This window comes from Eucyclogobius newberryi, unplaced genomic scaffold (assembly GCF_026437365.1).
Source record: "Eucyclogobius newberryi isolate DKJ021-1_F unplaced genomic scaffold, fEucNew1.0.hap1 SCAF_10, whole genome shotgun sequence".
NCBI classification, from domain to species: domain Eukaryota; kingdom Metazoa; phylum Chordata; class Actinopteri; order Gobiiformes; family Gobiidae; genus Eucyclogobius; species Eucyclogobius newberryi.
In genome coordinates, this window is record NW_027315724.1 from 25,510,590 (window position 1) to 25,517,920 (window position 7,331).

Genomic DNA, 7,331 nt, shown 5'->3' on the forward strand with positions numbered 1-7,331 from the left:
CAGACCCAAACATTAGAAAGCACTCATATTTGTCTGTATAAAGCATTAGATATTTTTACAGTACTTTAAAGTGCACAGTGTAACTCTTCTGGTGGAGGGCCTTACCTGTCTCTTTGGAGATGTTAAAGATGAATGTTCCACCGTATGGCATTGTACATATCTATCTCTATTTCAGTGCAATAATTGCATTAAGGTTAATGCCATACTTTGGAACATTCCAGGCCAAGAAGGAAAATCATCGACACAAGTGACGGACCCTCCCTCGAAAAAATGTACATAGTGTACCTTTAAAACAAAATAGAAAGCTAGATGATTGTGTGTGTGTGTGTGAGTGTGAGTAGGTGGTAGGTGTATGTGTGTGCGTCTGTCTGTGTGTGTGTGAGTGTGAGTAGGTGTGTGCGCGTGTGTGTGTGCCTGAGTGTGTGTGCGTGCGCGTGTGTGTGTCTGCGTGTGCTTGAGTGTGTGTGTGTGCGTGTGTATGTGTGTGTGTGCCTGAGTGTGTGTGTGTACCTGAGTGTGTGTGTGTACCTGAGTGTGTGTGAGTGTGGGTGTGTGAGTGTGTGTGTGTGAGTGTGAGTGTGTGTGTGTGTGTGTGTGTGTGTGCGTGTGCCTGAGTGGGTGTGTGCGCGTGTGTGTGTGTGTGTGTGTGTGTGTGTGGGTGTGGGTGTGGGTGTGGGTGTGTGTGTGTGTCTCTGCCAGTGCAATTTCCTGCAGCAGATTGACTAACATGTGGGCACCTGCACTGACAGGTCCACCCATCCTGTTTCTCTGGGCTTTCTCTTGTGTTACTTTGTACAAATGTGCAATAATAAAGAAGGTTTGTTTCCATTGTTGTATCTTTAGAAGGAGGTCAGAGCCTCTGTGACTGAATGCATGGGTCAACGATCCAGTTGTCAAACTGATAAATGGAGGTTTGGTGGATTGACACTCTCCAAGAGGAGGTTATCCTACTCCTGAAAACACCCACATTGATGACTTCTTCTGAACAGAAGGGCATCCAGTGTAAAAGCACTTTGTGACTGGTTCTGTTTGGCAACAGTGGGCTGCAACCTGAGTTGGCCCCGTTTTGAATAAATAGCATTAATGAAAGCAACATGAATAGGTAGTTCATGAATTACTCATTTACGGATGCTGGAAGCAACAGACAATAAAATAAGAAGGGACTTTACATCGTAAATTTCAGCTCAGAGGAGTACAGAGGCCAGACAAGCCTGGACAGAGCTGCCTGGCCACACAAACGCACACATACAACCCCAACACTACAGGTAATAATGAGATCTTTATCTATGAGGGGAAAACTGGAAGGCGGACTTTATAGAGCTAAGGGCCTGCAGGGAGAAGTCTGACAAACTAATGAGCTGGCATCCAATCAATTACAGTTCAGAAGGTGATCTGCTAAAAGTGCACGGAAAACTGCAGGCTCAACCTGTGAGTTAACAAGAATGACCCCATCTCAGGAGCACTGGGTGTTTTTGCTGTGAACAACAAAATGTGCGAAGTGGACAAAAATACCGATGCTACTGTGCTTGGTGACTCTTTTAGGACCTCTGCCTATATTGACAAAAGGAAGTGAACTATTAAGTACAGGGCGTCCGTTACCTTCAAAGTGTCGAGTTACCTACTTAAAAGCAAGCCATTAGTGAGTTTGACAGGGTAATATATTTCAAAGTATACTTCATCACTTTCACTTTGAGTGCGTCTGTGGTTGGAAAAACTCTCACAATGAGTAATAGCCTTTATTTATCAGACAGTGGAGAATAGAGTTGTGCTGTGTGGAAGTTGTGGCAGTTGCTGAAGGGATGGGGCAACTACACGGTTCAACAAGCGAGTCCCTCCGTACAAACAGATTTTTCTGATGAGAAATGTCATATCACAACTCATATTTTCTATTTGATGCTCGCCACGGCAAATCCAACTGTTGACAGAATCGCACACTGATCATTTTGACGCCTCCTTTTATCAAGACAACAGAAAAGTCTAACATGGCTTATATTTTTCTTCTCTCAAATGAAAACAACAAAATATTACTATTACAACTACACAAAAATCACTGTACAATGTGTAAAATGTGTAATGCATAATGAAGAGTTTGTAGACAATGAGGAAAATGTTATATAAAAATGTATCACTTCTTAGGAACAGGCGAGTTTTATTTCAGAATGAGCGATAACCAATTTAAAACAAAATACCGTATTTTCCGGACTATAAGGCGCACCGGTATAAGTTAAAAAAAAAAAGTTGCACTGGAGCATGAAATACGGTTGAAAGTGTGAAAATAACAAATAATATCACATATAAGTCGCTCTGGAGTATAAGTATATGAGTATAAATATAAGTATAAGTCTATGAAAAATGGTGCGACTTATAGTCCAAAAAATACGGTATATGTTTGGAATGGGAAAAAGTCGAAAAATATTGCAAAAAATAGGAAACAAATCTAATAGCCACTTGACATTTTACATTTAAAATAAAAGTAACATGAGCTGCATACTGTATGTGCCACAAATTATGCAGAAGTCCAAACTTTTCTTATTTACAGTAAGTGAAATTTCTTGGCTCCTCTGCACATGGGGCCCTTAAAGGTTATTGTGTGTTTGGGGATTTCAGAAGACAACATGTGTGTGTCATCCATCTGTAGATTAGGAGCCCATTAGTCCCAGTGGCAGGCCGGCTGTTTACAGTAAGAGTAAACAGAGTGAGAGAAGGATGAGCTGACGTCTTCTAACTTCAGTCTTGAGTCTCCTGATAAAATGTCTGGACAGTGCCACGTGTGTATATAGTAAGTGTATATGTGTGTATGTGGACTTTGGTCTGGTATATGTTGAGAATGCTGTTTGGATTGCGCTGATGCTCTTGCTCCACTGGCATCACTGGCTTCCTGTGCCAGCTGCAGCTTGTCCAGTCCCGGCTCGGCGTCTGCTCTCGAGGGGCCGTCTTTCATTCCCACGATCGCATAAAAACTCATAAACTCAGTGTCGCTGCAAGTTGTTGTAAATATTGGTAATGGTGCTGAGATTAAGCGCAGTTATAATGTGTATATGAGCGCAGCAGATCATTGAATCATTTTTGTGTTAACAAACTATGCACCGCAAAAGTTAATATCTACTCTTGGTTAAAATGATATGCATTAATAATTTTAATTTGGATGTGTATCATTTTTACCATAACAAAATTGCCTATGTGATTTAGAACATGGTTTCAAGACATCCTCTTCTGGTTACAAGAGTATTTAGCTTGAAACAAGAAAATACATTTCCTACAAAAAAATGCTCCATTGACAGATAATTTGACCTGAATTAAGTAATATAATGAAACAAAAAAGGAACAGCTGGAAACAAGTACAATATAGATCTATCTAGTAAATTAATCCAAACTAGACAAAACCAAAACTTTGTTAATGAATCTATTGTACAATTAATGTTTTTTCCACGTCTTATTGAATTTGCATTAGAAATTATATTACCTTTTATACCATATCCCTGCAAAGACCAGACCTGGGGTCTCATTTATATGGAATTCTTACTAAAAGCGTTCGTACGGATGAAACAATGAAACACAAGCGTTCAAAAGCTCCCTCTAACATGCTCACGTCTCGTCCGAGCTGAAATCATCTTTTGCCTCATCTCTAAAAGCCCACATGCACAAAGTTCCGATTTTTGGGACCAAACCGTTTATTTCCTTGTCAAATTGTTGTTTAATTTATTACAAACCTATGTGGCATGTCAGGGTGTGTTAACTTAAGCTGTAGATGTTGAGACCAAATTGGAACACCAACAACACCACCTGTGCATTAATGGGCCCAAAACAATAAAAGGCGCACAGATTTGTTGTTGACAGAGAAAAATAGACATTTTTTAATATACAGAATGTGATTTATTTATTAATCGTTTTATTCTTAGTTTTTATGAACGATAAGTATCATAATAAAAAATAGGTCTCAGTGGAATTTCACATCAATTGTTATCCATTAATACAATTGCATTTATGTTGAGCATCGGCCATCAATATATCCTTAAAATAGTCACAAGAGTCAAGACAGGTCAAGAAAAGGGCAAGGTGGCGGGAGCACGCTTGTCCCATCCCCCCAGGACCTGAAAGTTAAAGATTTAGTTTTTAAGGTAGAGCAGATAAAATGGGCCTAAAATGCAGCTTCTTTTCACCAATGCTGAGAAACTTCTGCTGCACACCCTTGATTGGCAGCACATGGGACCCCAGCCTCCAGAACTACCAGCCGCCACAGCACAATCCAGGTGTCACCCACAGCGTGGCGTATCGTGGGGCATGAGCCACACCACTACAGTAAAACATATATTAGTGGCTGTAGAAATAAATGATTGAAGCAGAAAACACAGAAACTACTTGTGGACAGGAGGACGGGGCGTCAACTACAGCCCAACCGAAGGCGGAAGTGGGAGAGGCAGGGAAAGAAGTGGAAGAGGGGGGTCTTTATACTGAGCGGAGGGACACCTGCTGGCCAATTTGTTTAGAAACTATCCACACTGTTACATTAACATTGAAAGTTACGTACGCAACATTTTTGTATATACGCAAGCTTTTTACATAAGACCCCTGGACATTACACGGCCTGAAGGCCGCGTCCGGACTCCGTAGATTTCGATAATAATTATTATAGTGTATGCCTTCACTTTCTTTCTTTTTTATTAACATGTGTCCACCCTTAATAGATTAAGGGTGGATAAAATTATGTATATATATATATATATATATATATATATATATATTATAACAAAACCTAATTTAAAAAATATATATAGTATATACTGTATATATTTTTTAAATTAGGATTTGTTATGCCAATGATTGGTCTAAAAATCATGATCTGGTGCTTTGCCACATGAGTAGAAACAATGATGATCACATGATTTTGATAATGTCATAAGGAAAGCAAGGCACAACATCAGCTAATGACGTAGACATCTTATCCACTAAGATTGCTGTTGATTCATATCCTGCTATTCAGAATTTACGCTGTGTCCTTGGTCAAGGCACCACTGATTTTTTTTTTACGTCTGAGTTTGCTGGTGGTCAGACCCTGTGCACTTTAGTTGCCACTTCTTTGGTTAAAGTCATGGTATACTTCATTGTTCACTTTTGTTACTTTGTCCCAGTGCAGCCACAGATACAGCCGCACATACAGATTCATCTTCACTAAATGGACCATGGCCTAGCACAACATAAATCAAGATAAAGTAGATGTTTTATTTTAAATGTTGGTGGAAGATTCAATGAGGTTACAGCACTGAGCCAGCTGTTTTGTATTGACACTACTGGGAGCACATCTACAACCAAATTCTGCCCCAGTTTATTGGCAGCGGCCCGACTGTCTGTGCTCAAAGTCACGTCGCGAAGAGAGAGACAGCCAGGGGAGAGGGCTTGGAAGGAGGAGGAGGCGGCTGTAAGGGGCACAGGGAGCAGGACACAGGAAGTAGAGAAAGATGAAGAGCCAGCGGAAAGACAATGTGATGCACAGAGGGAGGCGGCGGGGGAGAGGGAAGGCCGAAGGAGGAATGCTGGAGGGTTGAGGAGAATGCAGCAAGGCGAGGGCAGGGTGTGTGCATCTGGCATTAGGGTCCAGGGAAAGATAGCGTGGGTGAAGGCTGGCCGGACATGTGTGTTTGTGTTTGATTGAAGAGGGATGTGAGACCGAGACCACTCACTGGCCCGAGCTCCACTGGAAGTCTGCCATGAAGAGATGGACTCTGACTCACAAACATGCAGCCTGTTCTATCTAAACTAAACTCTATTAGGATTAGTTATTATTTAAAGCGCGGTTTGATTGTGTTTGAGTTTACATTTGAGCACCATAAGTGCACAGGAGTAAATGTTTCTCTTCCCTTAATATTAATGTTTAATTCAACTTATTTTGCGGTTTCTTGGTGGCTGTTTATTCATATCGGGTTGCATAAGAATCACAATTTACCTCTGTGTAACTTTTCCCCTTTTAGTTTGAAAGGATTGCCTGATTGTGCCACCAAAACAACCTAGTGGGATTTGTTGGCAATAACAATAAAGACCATTTCAGAATCAGAATCAGAATCAGAGTCAAGATTATAAAAAATCCAAGTTTGGCCTCTTTTAACAGTCCAATTTGACCTGAGAAACTTAATAAATTGATTATAGGTATACGTATATGACGATTTTCCAGGTCACAATTTTGATTTAATCACAAAATACATACATTTAGCATCTTTATATAGCCTAAAATTTGTAAATAAAGTAATTTGCTTGTTGTATTTGCTCTTAATAGTTTGTATTCAGTCTAGTTCATACTTCTCTCTGATTGGTTCATTGTGTCACTCATTCAGAACCTAGGAAGGTTGACCAATAGGAGTAGTAGATGAGAAAAGTGTCAATGTTTGATCATTGAACCGCATTTAAAAAAGTAAAACTGAAAAAAAACTTGACAACATCACAAAAACAGCATATTGTGAGATCTCGGGCCTTTCATGTACAATTAATTGCTAAATGAACGGAGCATCCCGGGGTGTGCTGCAAACAGGCGAATCACAAATGTCTATTTCTTTGCAGAGTGCAACAGGCTTTGACACACATTATCTGAAATCTGTTGTTACCAGGACACTTGAGGAAAAATGACAATCTTCAAGGTCGCAGCCACACATGAAAACAGGATGCGCCGAGTTCACCTCTACAACCTGTGTTTGTGTCCGACTGTAGACAAGCATGCCCTTTGAGCGTGGCAGCAGGATGAGCTTCTGATAGGCACACGGACTGACGCAGGTCGACGCTCCAAAACTACTTGCATAACTAATTTATCTTGCACTGGTGCGACTGGTGCAAACGTGTCTGCTGATAAAGACTGACTTTCTATCCAATAATGTCACAAAAAGAGCCACTTCCTGTCTGCCAAGCGTAGTGTCGCTATCACCAAGACGCCATGTTGGAAAGTGCTTGATATTCTTAGTATTCGGCTTTTCCTTATGGGTCCCCGGGGGCCAGATGCACTCCAGAAGCACACACACCTATAGGGAGAGGCGACGGTGGCGCTGGGAGAGGGGGGGTAGAGGTCCATTGTTACATCCTGGAAGCCACAAGTGTTGGGAAGGGAGTGGAAATGTCGCGGCTAAATTTAGAGCACTACGGCACAAATATTCCAAATATTCTTACGTGCTACCTGTCTGCTCACGTATACACTTTATGACTTCATTCACTTAACGGGATTACATCATTCAGTAGGAACTGGGCAAGAAAACTTCTACTACCTTTCAATAAAAATACAGACTGACTCAAACACTTTCATCATCATAAATTCTATACAAACTCAGAAAGCAAACAAAGACAGCAAAGCAAAG